Source organism: Herpailurus yagouaroundi, unplaced genomic scaffold, assembly GCF_014898765.1.
Source record: "Herpailurus yagouaroundi ecotype Mexico unplaced genomic scaffold, PumYag 141, whole genome shotgun sequence".
Classification (NCBI taxonomy): domain Eukaryota; kingdom Metazoa; phylum Chordata; class Mammalia; order Carnivora; family Felidae; genus Herpailurus; species Herpailurus yagouaroundi.
Genome location: NW_024412396.1, coordinates 59,504,434 through 59,520,457, shown reverse-complemented (window position 1 = coordinate 59,520,457; position 16,024 = coordinate 59,504,434). Strand labels below are relative to the sequence as shown.

The 16,024-nt window shown below is 38.5% G+C and overlaps 2 long non-coding RNA genes across 4 annotated transcripts in view; both read right to left on the bottom strand.

Annotated features, from left to right (window-relative positions):
- Positions 1-7,075: 7,075 nt before the first annotated feature.
- LOC121032147 (uncharacterized) overlaps positions 7,076-16,024 on the bottom strand; it is a 172,121-nt gene continuing 163,172 nt past the window's right edge. For all 3 annotated transcript variants that reach the window (XR_005791104.1, XR_005791105.1, XR_005791106.1), the window contains 3 exons: positions 9,382-9,534; positions 8,465-8,651; positions 7,076-7,309 (listed from right to left, as the gene is read on the bottom strand). This is a non-coding gene — a long non-coding RNA (uncharacterized LOC121032147). The remainder of the gene's footprint in view (positions 7,310-8,464; positions 8,652-9,381; positions 9,535-16,024) is intronic.
- Positions 9,549-15,283, bottom strand: LOC121032149 (uncharacterized). The gene is made up of 2 exons (XR_005791108.1): positions 15,221-15,283; positions 9,549-10,035 (listed from the first exon to the last, which is right to left on the bottom strand). It is a non-coding gene; the product is annotated as an uncharacterized LOC121032149 (long non-coding RNA).

Here is a 16,024-nt window from a genome sequence, read left to right as displayed (position 1 = left end):
AGTGACTGTAGACATGTTGAGTCAATTACTCCTATTTTGTTCCTAAATTGGCATTAATATAGTAGCCGGATGGAAATGGTCTCATGCTTGCTGACACATTATTAATGACCGGTGAGGCAAAAAATATTGCCGTAGCTATATTTATTTGTTTCTACGCTTGAGACCGATGGGCTTGATCAGTCTCATGTTGCATGTTGTTTTTCCTTTTTGGAACCCACTGTCAGCATCCTTTTACTGATAGCAAAGTCAGCTTCACATCTCCCAGATCTATTGGAGGCTGAGTCAGGGCACAGATAAAACACTTTTTAATGCCTTTGCTCCCGTTTCGGATTTCCACTAATAATGCTTCATACTTTGGGACAACATTCTAACTACAGCACACTGTAACTCGTTTTTTTTGTTTTGATGGGATATATTCCATCAACAGGCCATATCACATCTTCATGAAACTTAATGGTCAAGTACCTGATGATCACCTAAAATAGCCTTAAATGCTTAAGACTAAAATTTCAGTATTGAAGTTAAGACTCAAGCTCTATGGCTATAAGATCTGAGATTTAGTCACAACTGTTCCACTTCATCAATGAGTTAACTTGGGCACATTACTGAATTAATTAGGCACATTGCTTAAACTTTATGTAAGATTTTTCGTCTCTAAAATGAGGGTGGTTCAGTACCAAATGAGATGTCAGTCTATATCATCAAATCAAGCTGCATGTTCCCTCTACTTGAACCTAATCCTTTGCTTACAGTAATCAGAATCTTATCTGGTTCTCAGCTTCAAGCTCTTACTACAACAAATCGCCCCTTTACTCAAGTAACATTTGGAGTCTATGCCTCATTTTCACATATTTTCCTCCTGGGAGTGTGATCCTATGTTGCCTCCCCTGTATTACTAAAGATTCCAGTTCTGGGTGCTGTTCCTAAGAGTGTTGCATGCAAATCAGTGTTGCTGAGTGTGCTACCTAGGGCAGCCCCCACCTCTGTTTAGATCCTCCCAAGTCTTTCACAACCACCATCTACCTATTCATGTATATTTATTATCATCTATATTTATTACTGGCTTTGTGGATCCTTAAAAGCAGAATGTACATTTCAAGGCACTTACCAATTAAAGCATCTATTGTCAATCCTTTCTTTTTTTATATTAAATATAATTTATTGTCAAATTGGTTTCCATACAACACCCAGTGCTCATCCCAACGGGTGCCCTCCTCGATGCCCATCACCCACTTTCCCCTCTCCCCCACCCTCCCATAAACCCTCAGTTTGCTCTCAGTATTTAAGAGTCACTTATGGTTTGCCTCCCTCCTTCTCTGTAACTTTTTTTTCCCCTTTCCCCTCCCCCATGGTCTTCTGTTAAGTTTCTCAGGATCCACATATGAGTGAAAACATATGGTATCTGTCTTTCTCTGACTGACTTATTTCACTCAGCATAATACCCTCCAGTTCCATCCACGTTGCTACAAATGGCCAGATTTCATTCTCATTGCCAAGTAGTATTCCCTTGTATATAAAGCACATCTTTATCCATTTGTCAGCTGATGGACATTTAGGCTCTTTCCATAATTTGGCTATTGTTGAAAGCGCTGCTATAAACATTGGGGTACAAGTGCCCCTGTGCCTCAGCACTCCTGTATCCCTTGGGTAAATTCCTAGTAGCGCTATTGTTGGGTCAATCATTTCTAATACATGTTCAGGTTTAAAACCCCAGCATTGTTTTAAATGACTTATAAAGGTATTGTCTCATGTGACTCTGTGAAGTGTTCCCATTTTTATTTATTATCCCCATTTTTCAGATAGGAACGCTGAATCACGGTAGGTAGAGGAGCCAGGATTTAGAATTTAAAACTCTGACTCCTGAGGTCATACTCTTCACCATTCTGTGTCCCTGTGGCCATGAAACTGCCTCCAACTCAGGACTCCTGCAGACTTCCCATTTCCAGACTCCTTGAGTGTTTCCCAGATCTCCGGTTGAAATACTCTCTGAAGTATAATTAATACTTTTGTGCTTCTTTGCAGAATCTGAGGCTGATGCTCTGTGTCACTTGGCTTCTTCCTCTTCACTATCCTGATTCTGAACTCTTGTGGGTCTCTCCCAGAGCATTTCCTTAGTAAATCACTTGCACACAATCCTCATCTCAGGCTCTGCTTATGATAAACACAAACTTAGCACAAATAATTAATAATTAGAGAGGACTTTTGAGGGAAAATAGAGAAAATGATTTATGAAGAAGACACCAAACAATCATATGATTTCGACCCCAAATATTTCATGATGAAGATATTCCATTTTCCTTGTTGCATCTAAGAGAAATTAACAATAATTCATTAATAATGTCAAAAACCCATTTAGTGTTCAAATTTCCACTGTCTCATTATGTTTATTCATTTTTATGTGTTTGAATCAGAGCCCACATAAAATTCAAATAATGTAATTTGTTGATGTTTCTTTAAGTTTCTTTTGTAAGTTCTGCCCAACTTATTTATCCTTGTGATTTATTTGCTGGAGATAAGGTTGTTTGTCCTGTTACATTCCCCACAGTCTGCACGGTGTTGATTATATTTCCATGGCACAGATTAATATATTCCTCTGTAAATTGCTAACTGTTTATAGAGGTCTGATCTGATTCATTTTTGTTTCTTCTGGCAAGGCTGCTTCGCTGGTAGGTGGTACGTCCTTCTATCGGAAAACACATAATGTCTACTTTTTTGTGTGTTCACAATTCTTGATAATCAGTACCTAGATTCATTTATTCAAACAGAAGTTTCAAAATGATAATTCTATTTTTTATAATGTCTTCTTTATCAGATTAAAATCTCTATAAAGGGGAGAAAAAAAACCTTCATCTCATACCTGGTTTACTAGTTTTCTACTTATTATCAAAAAGGTCATAGAAATGCTTAATCTTTCATTTGCCAGTTTCAAAATAATGAGTTTGAGTTTTTATACAATCTCCCAGTGATGACCAGTGTGTTTTCTTTGCTCATTTTGTGTTTGTTATGAATTTATGTATTTAATCATTCTTAATGTATTTCATCCATAGCATTTGCTATTCTTAGCAATGTTCAAATTGTCTTATCTTTGACCAGTGAGGCTGTCTTCAAATCGACTCTCAGGTACTTTTGGATAACATGCTTAATTTCTGATAATACAAGATGTTCCAGGTACATTTCCTGCCCCAGACTTGTAATCACCTATTTCTCTAAGACACCCTGTCTCTTTTCCAGGTACATGTAACTTAAACCCTTTCATGAGTTGCTCCCATTCTCCTAAAAATGAATAATCTCTTCTTAAAGGTAATGGATGACCCTACAGTTTTAATCCAGTGGCTCTCCCTTAGCCATTCTCTAGGATTTCCTTTACAATTTTCTCCTTTGGAACTTTTTAATTTTGACACTCCACTTTTTTTTTCTCTAACTATTTCTTAATTATACTCCGTTACGCTATTTTTTGTTAATCTCTTTCTCTTTTCGCTCACTAAGCATAAGTGAATTATACACATACACATATGTGACATGTATTTATATATCCCCTAAAGGAAGTAAATAGGAATTGCTGATATCTCTGGGTATTGAAGGGAGGGCTCAGTTCTTTTAACAAGTATGCAATAGGCATTGAGAACATACTATATACCAGCAATAAATTCATGAATAAAACAGAGGTTGTGTTTGAGTGTCAGAAGACAGAGAATTAAGCAAAAGAAATACACGTATATATGGTTGGTAATTGCCATACAGAAAATTATAGTTTTAGAAATGGACTTCAAGTACCCAGGTGGACAGTAAGCTCAGAAGGCCTCTCTGAAATGTTGAAATCTGAAATCTCACCTGAGGAGGTGCTGGAGCATGCATATACCTATGTAGAGGAGAGCATGCTGGGGAGAGGAAATAGCAAGTACAAAGGCCCTGAGGAAGATGTGTGCCTTTCACGTTGGAGATGCAGTGAGAAGTCACCTGTGGCTTGAGATAAATGAACTCAGGAAGAGTGGGATTTAAGATCAGAACAGCAAGGAGTGGGGGAAGCAGAACATATAGCACCTGCCCTATAAACCATGAGAACTTTGGCTTCTACTGAGTGAGTGAGAACTCTCTGAGGTCATTGAGCAGACAAGTGATGTAATGTAACTTAACAAATCGAAGGGATCTCTTGGGCTGACATGTGGCAAGTAGACTGTAAAGGAGCAAAAGGAGTAGCAGGGGGACTTGTTAGCAGTTATTGCAATAATCTCGGCCAAAGAGCAGAGCATTAGCAGTGCTGGTGGTTAAGAAGTAGAGAGATTTGCCTAATTGAGAACTCATTCCCTGCCAACACCAGAACCTGGCATGTTGCCCTGATGTGCCAGTGGGAGCCAATTACACTGTGTCCAGGAGGCACTACATTTTATTCTTTCCAATTAACCCATTCTTGTGTCCTCACACAAGCTGTATTCTGATGAATACAGACATGCCCACCTTAGAGAGTTTTGACCACAACTCTGTAATCACCATTTGGATGCACCAGAATACAACACATCTCATGCCATAAGCAAGCTGCAGTCTATAGACATAATTTTTTCGGCTGCAGCTGCTAATGACCTACCTGATGGCCACCCAGCTCAACTTGTCCTTCAGATGTACATTCAAGATTCTCTCTTCCTCATTCCTCCTGCAATCCCTCAACAATTAGGAACTTCTACATCTTATTCCTCATCTTTGATACTTTCAATCTGTTCGTTCAGAAATTCAGAACATAGAACTTTGCATTAGAAACTGCCAGATTACTCTTTATCATCTCATTCTGGATTGCAGAGAAAATGGTTCAAAATTACTTTTTTTTTAATATATGAAATTTATTGTCAAATTGGTTTCCATACAACACCCAGTGCTCCGTCCAAAAGGTGCCCTCCTCAATACCCATGACCTACCCTTCCACCCCCCATCAACCCTCAGTTTGTTCTCAGTTTTTAAGAGTCTCTTATGCTTTGGCTCTCTCCCACTCTAACCTCTTTTTTTTTTTTCCTTCCCCTCCCCCATGGATTTCTGTTAAGTTTCTCAGGATCCACATAAGAGTGAAAACATATGGTATCTTTCTCTGTATGGCTTATTTCACTTAGCATCACACTCTCCAGTTGCATCCACGTTGCTACAAAGGGCCATATTTCATTCATTCTCATTGCCATGTAGTACTCCATTGTGTATATAAACCACAATTTCTTTATCCACTCATCAGTTGATGGACATTTAGGCCATAATTTGGCTATTGTTGAGAGTGCTGCTATAAACATTGGGGTACAAGTGCCCCTATGCATCAGTACTCTTGTATCCCTTGGGTAAATTCCTAGCGGTGCTACTGCTGGGTCATAGGGTAGGTCTATTTTTAATTTTTTGAGGAACCTCCACACTGTTTTCCAGAGTGGCTGCACCAGTTTGCATTCCCACCAACAGTGCAAGAGGGTTCACATTTCTCTACATCCTCTCCAGCATCTATAGTCGAAAATGTTTCAAAATTAGACTAAAGCTTATGAGTAAAGTACAAGTTATGTCATGAATACCAGGGTCATATGATGACTTTTATTATTCTATCTCCTCAACCTTGGCTTAAGAGTCCTTAAATTGGACCAATTGGGCAGGAATTCTAGAAAATAATTTCCCAGGAGAAATAGCAAACTAATAAACAAAGGTGGCTTGCCTTCAGATGATTACTAAAAATGTACAAATCATCTATTATCACCCTGAAATGAAACCCACCAATTCAAAATAATAATAATAATAATAATAATATAAGAAAAAGACTGACATAAAGAGTTGTCAAGAATAGTTTTTATCTGAAGTGAGTAGTTCTCAGACATCTTAAATAAGTCCATAAAACTGATAATAAAACAAAACATATACGCACACACACACTCACATACATTCAGGTAAATGATATAAAATACTGTTATTGAAAAGCATGTACTAGGGCTGCCTCAGTGGCTCAGCTGGTATTTGTTGACTCTCGGTTTTGGCTCAGGTCATGATCTCGCAGTTTCATGGGTTCAAGCCCCACGTTGGGGTCCATGCTGACAGCAGGGAGCCTGCTTATGATTCTCTCTCTCCCTTTATCTCTGCCCCTCCCCTACTCACACTGTCTCTGTCTCTCAAAGAAGAAAAGCATGTACTCAGTAGTTTTGGTGATTCAACCACCATAAGCTCATTCTACCTCTAATGCAGATGGAAGGAAAGCAGGGACCCACATATACCCTTGTCTACCTTGAACTCTGAAGTCATAGATCTTAAAAGGTGATGTATTCTGGTTCAGAAAATCCCAGATCCTGACTCATTTTATTTCTCCATATTCCTGACTGCATGTATAGGGCAGGAAAGAATGTTAACTCTTGTGATAACCAAGCCTGGGTCAGAGAAGAGAGGGGAACAGAGTAAAGATTATTGATAAAGAGTTGTGTAGGATAATAAAGCAGCCAGCTCTATGGAAGTGTGGGAAGTCAATCATCTTGACCTAGTATTATTCAGTCTGCCTTTTGTCTTATTGGCCTGTATGTTCTTTGAATGAAGTGGGCATCTAATGTAGTCTGAGAACTACTCCCTGCTTCTGCCATACAAAGTGTTTTTGCAGTTTGGACAGCTAACCATGGTCCTGAGAATGCAGGTGCAACAGAACAGTGGTGCCACACAATTTGGATTAAATCCCCTGATTAGTGAGGCTTTCACAGTGATCCTTGTGTTTCCCAATATTAGATCATGACCTGAACAGCCCTTTGGTGAGGCTGCAATGGCCAGTCCACTTTGCTGCACTTTTGATCCAGGCAACTCTTCGGTACCATACGGTATATTTAACACATGTTTGGGCAAAGTAACAGCTATTCAATTCAAACTAGCTTACTCAAAAAGGAGGAATGTACTAAGGAGATTCTTGAATTCAGAAACCAATGAAAGGAAAGTAGTGAGGCTTCAGAAATTAAGGGATCCGAGGATTCCAACAATGTTAGGACTTTTTCTCTATTTTTCTCTGCTCCTTTCCAAGCATCTCTTTTCTCAGCCCCTTTCATTTGTAGAATATCTTCCCCCATTTAAGTTCATGAAGCAGAAAACATGGCTGTGGGTGGTTTCTTTATTGCACATATTGTGATTCAAACATCCAAGGAATTAATACTCCAGCTTCTTCGGCTCAAGTGCAGAAATCTTGATGAAGTGTCTCACAAGTTCAGCTTATGGTTGGTTCCCAACCACTGAAACAACCATCTGGGGTGGCTCAGTGGTGTTGGTGGCCTGGGTGTTCCTACTACCAGCCAATTTTGAAGCCTGTGTCTTACTAGAAGATCCATTAACTCTGTCCAAGAAAAGAAGACATGGTGTGATATGGCTACTCCTGCTTCAATAATGAAATTGGGGAGAAAAATTAAATTCCTAGAAAAAAAAGGTGCTGCAGGAAAACTAAAATAACTGTATATTCTGTTTGCTCCCCTATGTACGTGTTCTTCCCCCCTTTGTATATTACATACTATACCTTCCCAGTATGTCTTCTTAAATGCAGAATTGTCACTCTTACCCACCCCCACCCCCTGCACATACACGCTTAGGCATGCTGTAATGTGCATAATTGTGAATCTTCATGTCCAGAAAATTTTGGAATGACTTGATGTCATTGTAATACAACATACTCTCTATTTTTCCTACATATAAAAAGAAATAAGCATACTGCAAAAAAGAAATGTAGCAACTGTTTGTAATGATTAAGAAGAAATAATTCTTAATAGTATTGGTTTAGGAAAAGAGCCAAACAATAGATAAATAGGATACCTCTTCAGAAAAATAATTAAAACAAGGACCGTAAAGATTAATTTCCCATTTTTATTATGTGTAGATATACTAAGATGTATGTTCATACTCTTCAGCATATCTGTATTGGCTGAACATCTCTTTCCATTAAAATTAGTTTTCCAAGGACATGCACTACATTATTGAAAGTTGCCTTTTTGATATAGATTCTTCTCCAAAATAATTTTATAGTTGCTAAGCAGTCAATTGCCAACTGCATACTAAAATATACATAATGTAAATGGAGGCAAGAAACAGGAGTAGGCAAACGTGAGGAAGAAACACAATCATTTCTATTCAGTCGGAAAAGGAATGAGTGGCTGGCAAGGTAAGAGTGCAGCAAAGTTATGCCACCACCACCCTGGTATTGTTGCAAAACTTCTTTCTTCTCAATAACAGAACTCTTGTCATGCAATCTTGGGACAGCTTTTAGCAGCAACATATTTGGTCTTCACCCTGACTACCATCATATTTATGATGATCTTATTCGGGCTAATGACTGGCCCAGGTGTGTTATTTTCAGACTGGGATGTTTCCACGTGTACCACTACATTTACAGCATAAAGGAACACCCAATATTCCTATTAAGACGTAGATGATACAAGTTCATTGCAGGTGAGGCATAAAATTATGCAAAACTCTCTGTCTAGAGTTGGTGACCACATACCATTTTGGGGCTGATCCTTATTCCTTCCAATGATCACTAATAATAGATTGCTTCCTGCTGGTCCCCTTAATTGTGGAGGTCTACGGCTAGCTGGCATCAATTGCTTTGAGGAAAGGTTAAATGAAGCATTTCATGACATGAACAGGACAGATCGAATCGAATCCCCTTTGGTTGACAGAACAGGACCCTAGGAAGGAGGCACATCAATTTGTATGAGTGAGAAAGTGACAGAATAAAAACTGGAAACCACAGTGGGAAGAGAGGAGTCCTGACTGGTGATTCAGGGTCAGACCAGGGCCTGTAGGCTCTTAGAAGAGACTGGATATGACCCTGTACGTGGCTTATGGTGAAACCCTTCTGGAGAGAGACCCCCTATACCATGGTTGAATTTGTGGTTTTGTGGATAACATGTATGTATTGAGGTATGCACCTTAGTTGAAGGAGTACATCAGGGAATTTGAATATGCATATAAGAAACTTTTAAAAATACTGTTGACCCTTGAACAAATGGGTTTGAATTATACAGGTCTACTTATGGATGCATGCATATGTATCCATTGATTCTTAGTTTTCAAATAATCAGAACTTATTGGGAAAAACACACACTTTGGAGTGAAGGATTAAGATTTAAACACCAATTTTACAAACTCCAGGCAATTAGACAAATTACGTGAACTTTCTGCCTTAATCCAACCCACAAGTTTACTGTGAGGATCAGATGTGCTGTTATAGAATCACACGTGCATGTAAGTTAAAGTAATACACTGGACTGTGAATTTTTATCTGTCTCTAGCGGCCAACTTTGTATGAATAAGGTTTTATCAGATTTGTTTTGGAGTTCCAATGTGCAGTAGTCTCTCACTATTGTTTACTGAGTAAATAAAATTGGCTTCTCAATAGAAAAAAGCAGGACTCACCCTTAATACATAATTTTCATTAAATCAAGATCCATTTATTAGTTGGTAGTTAGAAATATCCTTGTCACTAATGCTGAGCCTCAGGACATTATAACAAATATTCACCATTTCTTTATTATTGATTCTTGGTTGCATCAGATAACAAGAGTTCCACTGGAAAGAATGAATGATAAAGTAAATTTCATAATTTATTCTACAAAGGGAACGGGCATTCATTTTTCTGGTTTGAGAGAAACATGAATATTTTGTATCATAGAAGAAAGACCTGCACCAGGCAAAGATGCTTTCAGTGTCATGCCTAAAGCCTCAGCAATAATTAATGGTAGATTTGGAATACGAAATGCATTATGTCATGTCTTACACTGTGTAAGAGGTTGAGATATTGGATTGAAGGTGTCTTGACATAAAGATCAAAACAAAGACTAGGCGTGAATGGGTGTTTGTGTGTCACTGGAGAGCAATATCCAGCTGTTGGTGGTCACTACTGTTACTGCAGCCCTTATCACTCTGCCCCCTCTCTAATCCAGTGGGTCAGTACATGTGCACAATGGATGCTCTGCTTCATCAATCAGTCCACATTCTTCAGTCTATGCTTCTCCCCTAGTCCGTCTGCTCCTGCTGATCTACTTCTTCTGGTCCTGGCATCTACTTCTTCTGGTCCACCGAACACAAGCAGAGGTAAAATTTAATTAATATGTTAATTGCCTTTAATTAATATATCAATATGCTAATTTATACTGAAAATTTTTTTTTAGTACTTATTTTGAGAGAGAGAGAGAGAGAGAGAGAGAGAGAGAGAGAGGATGAACAGCCGAGGGGCAGAGAGGCAGGGAGGGAGAGAAAGAATCCCAAGCAGGAGATAGATGCACTGTCTCTGCAGAGCCCGATGGGGGAGCTCAATCTCACCAACTGCAAGATCGTGAGCTAAGCCTAAATCAAGAGTCAGATGCTCAGACACCCAGGCACCCGGTTAGCTGATGTTTTAACTAATATCAACTTAACAGTTTGAATCAAGGATATCTGCTTGGTTAAAAACTTTTTCCTGGTCCCATAACTAGCACACATGTACTTATTTACCAGAATCCAATGTGACCGAAAAAAGGCCGGAGCACACACATACGTAACAAAATGCAGAAACTAAAATCTCAGAATAAAAGAAGGCATGCATTGATGTATGGGTATGGTTTTCCCACTTTTTTTTTTCCTATCTACCTCCTACTCATTATTCAGTTAAGTATCTGTTCTGCCCTTAAGCCTTCCCTAACTCACTTAAACTAGGTCATATCATCAGGTAAATATTCATTGAACATGTTAACATGCCATGACACTGATCGTACTTTATTTTATTTATTTATGTAATGTCCACCTTTGCAGCTAAATTTTACTTTTTACAGACACAGAACGTATTTGCTCTCTTAGCCCAATTTTCTGTACACAGTAAGTGCTCATTAGGAGTTGGTGAATGAATGGAGAGCTGGCTACAAGAAAACACTACTTCCTCTCTTCTTCCAATTCGCCACACCTGCATGAAACACGTGCATGTGCGCACGTGTGCACACGCGCACACACATGCACACATGGATGCACATACACACACCATGATGCAAATGCAATTCATTAAAGGCCAAAGTTTGCCTTTGGTGACATGTAAGGATTAATAGTCTTTTATACCCAAGCTATTCTTGTTCATTGTATATTTAAAATAGGAAAGTGTAGTGTAAAAAAAAAAATCAACTGAGTAAAATTTAAAGATCTCCCTGGCTTTATTCAAGGATTCATGAATCAGGCAGCATCCCATATGGCAAAGAGAAAAGAGCTCTGAAGAGCTGTACAACATGAAAGATTTTTATAAGCAGAAGGAGGTGGGGCAAGAAAGTTATACTAGCAAAGAACTGATTGTGGCAAGGTCACTTTCCTTTAGAGGACCACAGGGTCCATCAAACAGATTACCTCACTAGTGCTGACCAGGTAATTCTAAATGGACTGGTTTAAGATTCCATTTCTGGGAGGGGCTGAAATTGTAATTGAGTTAAGGAGTAAGTCTCAAATTAGTGATGTGGGGTTTAGCACAAGTGACTCCATTTAGAGTGTATTGTCTCTTTTTTAACAGTAGCAAGTTTTGACACAATTATGGCTGAATAATAGGGGTGCTGTTTATGCCAAATGCACTTAAAACATCAATATCACAGAATCTCTCTAGCATTATTTCTTATGGATGTACTGCAGAGAGTTGGGAAATACAATGCAGAAGAATTTATAATCTAAGACTTTCCTAAGAAAATCACCCATGCTTATTGGTATGGCATTACATTTACTGTAATTGCCTAATATAAGCTTAAATATACTTAATTGACTTTTCTACCCTCCTTCCACTGACAAAATTGTGGCATTATTGTAAAATACCAAACATGGACAGTGAGAAGAAAAAAAGTTTGCTTAAGAAAGAATGCCCTGTTTTATTTGTAAAATGACACATTTATTCGTTTTACTTATTCTGCACTTTAGTTATAATATACGCATACTGAATAGCAAGTTTAGAGAATAAAAGAAAATGCTCCTTTCACATAGGATAGTGTGGTATAATAAGAAATATAGTTGGTCTCTGTCCCAGCTTCTTGGCACAAAGCTCCTAAAAATGCTTGTAATTTCCTGAGTGGTAGGAGCGTCTTTTGTTATTCATAATGAGTTCCTTTCAATTACACCTTAGCTCATGATGATTAGGTGACTTAGGACAGGACCACTAAATAGCCTTAGTGGGTTGGTCACCGGAAAGACTAAGTGATTAGAGAGCTGGAACTTTCAACCCTGCCCACTGACCTCTGGGAAAGGGGGATGGGGTGGAGATTAAAGATCTATAAAATCTCTTGAACAAGGATAAAAGATGAGCTTCAAGTTGGTGAATGCGTCTGGAGCATTGTGCACTGTGGTTCCAGGAGCGGGCGAAGTTCTAGGACTCTCGACCCTCTGAACCTTGCCCTATGTACATCTTCATCGAACTATCCGTCTGTATCCCTTATCACATCCTTTATACTAAATGTAAGTGAATGTTTCTCTGAGTCCTTGAGCCACTTTAGCAAATTAATTGGACCCAAAGAAGGGGCGTGTGGGAATTTCCCATTTATAGCAGTTTATAGACACCTGGACTTGGAATTGGTGTGTGAAGTGGGAGCAGTGCTGTGAGACCGAGCACTTAACCTGTAGGATATGACACTATCTCTAAGGAGATAGCGTCAGAATTGCATTATATTCATAGGACACCTTGGCAGTGTCTGCTGAGAATTTGAGAATTGCCTGGTGGTGTTGAAAAGCACACAATAGAGATGACTATGCCATACTGGATTCTCAAGATTTTGTTCAGGTCACTGATGGACTCACTTAACACTCATGCTTACTGTACCACGAAGCAAAATAAGGTTTATCATACATTGTGCATTTTTCGATGAACGAAGCACATTTGAGCAATTCAAGCTCACCCTGAAACTCTAAGCTGCACAGCTTAGCACATAAATGAGCTCTGTACAGACACAGGTCCATCAAACTTCAACGTCCATGCTCTGGACCATTGCCCCATTAGGGACCGTCTACTACACACATGCGTGGTTCCCTACAGTTTGCCTTTTCTCCTATTCTAGCTCTTATAAAACTATTTCTCTGGAATTAAGTTAAATCTAAATTTTTTTTCCAACTAAGTGAGTACTAAAGGGAATCAATCAGGAGAGTCCCTTCTTGTCAGTGAATTCCCTAATCCTGACATCTAGCATCTCTATAGCCTGACCATGTTCACTGTGACAGAGGATTTTAAAAGCTCACTGAATATCCAAGAGGTTTCCTACACTTCCCAGTCTCTTGTGGATGTTCTGAGTTATGTGTCTGGCTCTGGCTAATGGACTAAATCAAAGTCACCATCGTTTTGCGGCAGTAGAAAGTTTTAGGTAGTGCCCTATCTCTCTCTTTTTCTCATTCAGTAACCCTGGAAATCATGTGTTGAGATTGCAGGACCTTAAGATGTTAAAAATAAAGAATCCCTAAGTCAATACGATGAGTTTACCTGGAAATCCACTGAAATGTGGCAAAATTTATGTGGATGGAAATAAACTTTGGCTTATTCAGCTCAATCTGATTAACACAAACAAGATCCAAAATCTTGAAGTTAAAGGTATTAGCATGCTTTCTGTTTGAGGTATCAGAAAATCTTACTACAAATGACTTCAACAATAGGAAATGTATTATCTCATGAGAAAATATAATCAGGAGGTGAACTATTCTACCATAGTAGCTCAGTAATGTATTCATAATATGACTGCAAGCCCCAAACATCACATTATGAACTTTAATATCCAAGGTTAGGAAGAAATGTGTTCTATTTTCATGTCTCAGTTTTAAGGGAAGGAGCATTTTCCTATTATTTCCCCTTTCCAAAATAACCCCTCCCCTCTTTATAAGTAAGTGTCGAACGCTCCTGCTTAAACCAATAGCTATAATTGAGTTGGCTTTACTGGGATTGGTTCCCTAGTCTAATCAACATTCATTACCCAGGGTTAAGAGATTCCATAAAAACAAAACAAAACAGTCACCCAATTCCTAAATAAACACAGGGTTCTGCTACTGAGTAATGTCCTTTTAACATTATGCACCCAAATACAAATGCAATTTTAAGGTTAAAATGTGGCTGATATTACTTTCTCTTCAAATCTTCTATTTTTTCCAGCTAATTAATATTTTATAGCAGCCCCAAACATGTAATCATTGTTTGTTAACCTAACACAGGAGTAGAAAAGCTTCTAGTGGGAGCAAAAAAATCTCATCAATGTTCAATTATTAATTTACTTTTCTTTTAAATCACAAACTGGCCCAATTTCAGGTTGCTGGCTTTAAAGTATTATGTGTATTTTTTCTATTTAATTTTAAGCTATTTGTGTTGGTGTCAGGTAGAAAATACCAAATTTGGGAATATTCACTTTTGAATATTAGAGCATATGGATATTTCGAGACAAGGACCAATTTACAGTTAAAAATGGATTCTCCTTGTTCTCCGATAGGTTGCCACATTAAGCCAACTTGACTGAAGAAGGTCTTTTGTATTTAAGGAAAATAATGTTTGTTTAATGTAAACTCAAGTTCAATTCCATATTATGAGCACAAAAAGAGAAGCTCACCCAAGGAAACATTACTGTAATCGTGAAGGTTGGTCAGAACCTATAAACTATTCTGTTTTCTGGCTTGAAATTTTATCACTTTCTGAGGTGATTTCTAAGAGAATCCACTATAAAAGTCCCCAGTGTGTATGTTTTTTAGGAATTCGTATTATAGTCTCCACCTCTCCAAAGTATGCATTTAAATGATTGGCGCTAATGTGCACACAGGATCAGGTGGGTTATTGGCTCTTCAGGATCACTGGAGCAAGGAGGTGAATGATGTGTGAAATGAAAAACCTGACCCAAAGCTCAGAGGGAGTCTAGGGGACTGTTCTGTCGTCCTGGAAGCGCTGGGTTAGCGTGATGATGAGAATCACACAGGTGGATCATAAAAGCTCCCTGAATCTCAGAGAGGGGAGGGCGGACGAGGATGCTTTAATGAGCTATTTTACGTCCATCCTTTCCTCAGTACATCTTTCTTATCTCTCAACTACTCAGAGTTGTAACAATTAATAGTCTCTATCTCCAAGTGAAGTATTAAGGTGAGTAAATTATCTGGACCACTTGAGCTGAATGACTCAACTTTACCTCCATTTTCAAGAGATATTAAGGGAGGAGGGAGGAGGAAAAAAAAGGGGGGGGGTAAGAAAGAAGCTACTAGGGGTAGAAGTTTGTCTTTAGAAATACTAACTTCAGTACTTTACCTGAGTTTTCTGTGGAGACCTAAGGCTTAGACTTAGAAATATCACATCCTGATTTTCATTAGCCTGTGCAAAATTAATATAATATACTATAATATTGAATAAACACACATGCACACACTATGCATAACATTAATATAATAAAATACACAACACATATGCACAAGAAATGAGATAGGAAAAATCTATTGAAATGTCTGAGCTGTCTGTAAAATGTTAAGCTCTCGGATCACCTTGTCATGAGTATCAGGTGAAAAGCTTTCCAGGATTGGACTAACTGTAGAGGGATTAGGGATTGAGGAGAACCAACAAGCAACCATAGTAGACAAGCAAACCGAAATAACTGAAATCAGTGTGACTTTTCTTACTCCCAGAACCTCTTGACTTGTAGCAACAATGGTGGTAATTAACATGTGTTAGTTTCAACGTTTCCTGAAAATGGACCATACACTATCACAACACAATATTTGGGTTTTTTAGTGATGATCTCATTTTTAATTTGATAGTTACAAATTTGTTTTTGCCTGTATTTGGGAAAAACATAACTCAGGTGCCAGCACGTCTTTGCTTGCACATTATTCCTTACGAGACGATCAAGTAGGAGGCATACCATATAATAACATATGTGGAAACAGGATCTAAGTGACACGTTTAAGGAGCACTAAGATACAGCGATGGGAAGGGCTTACAGGGTTTTCAGGAGAGAAAGAAGTATCACAATTTTCTTTATGATTTTGTAAGACTCAATGACTCATTTGTCATTTGGTTCAAAATGTCCCGGTCTCTAACCTATACATTGCAACCAGG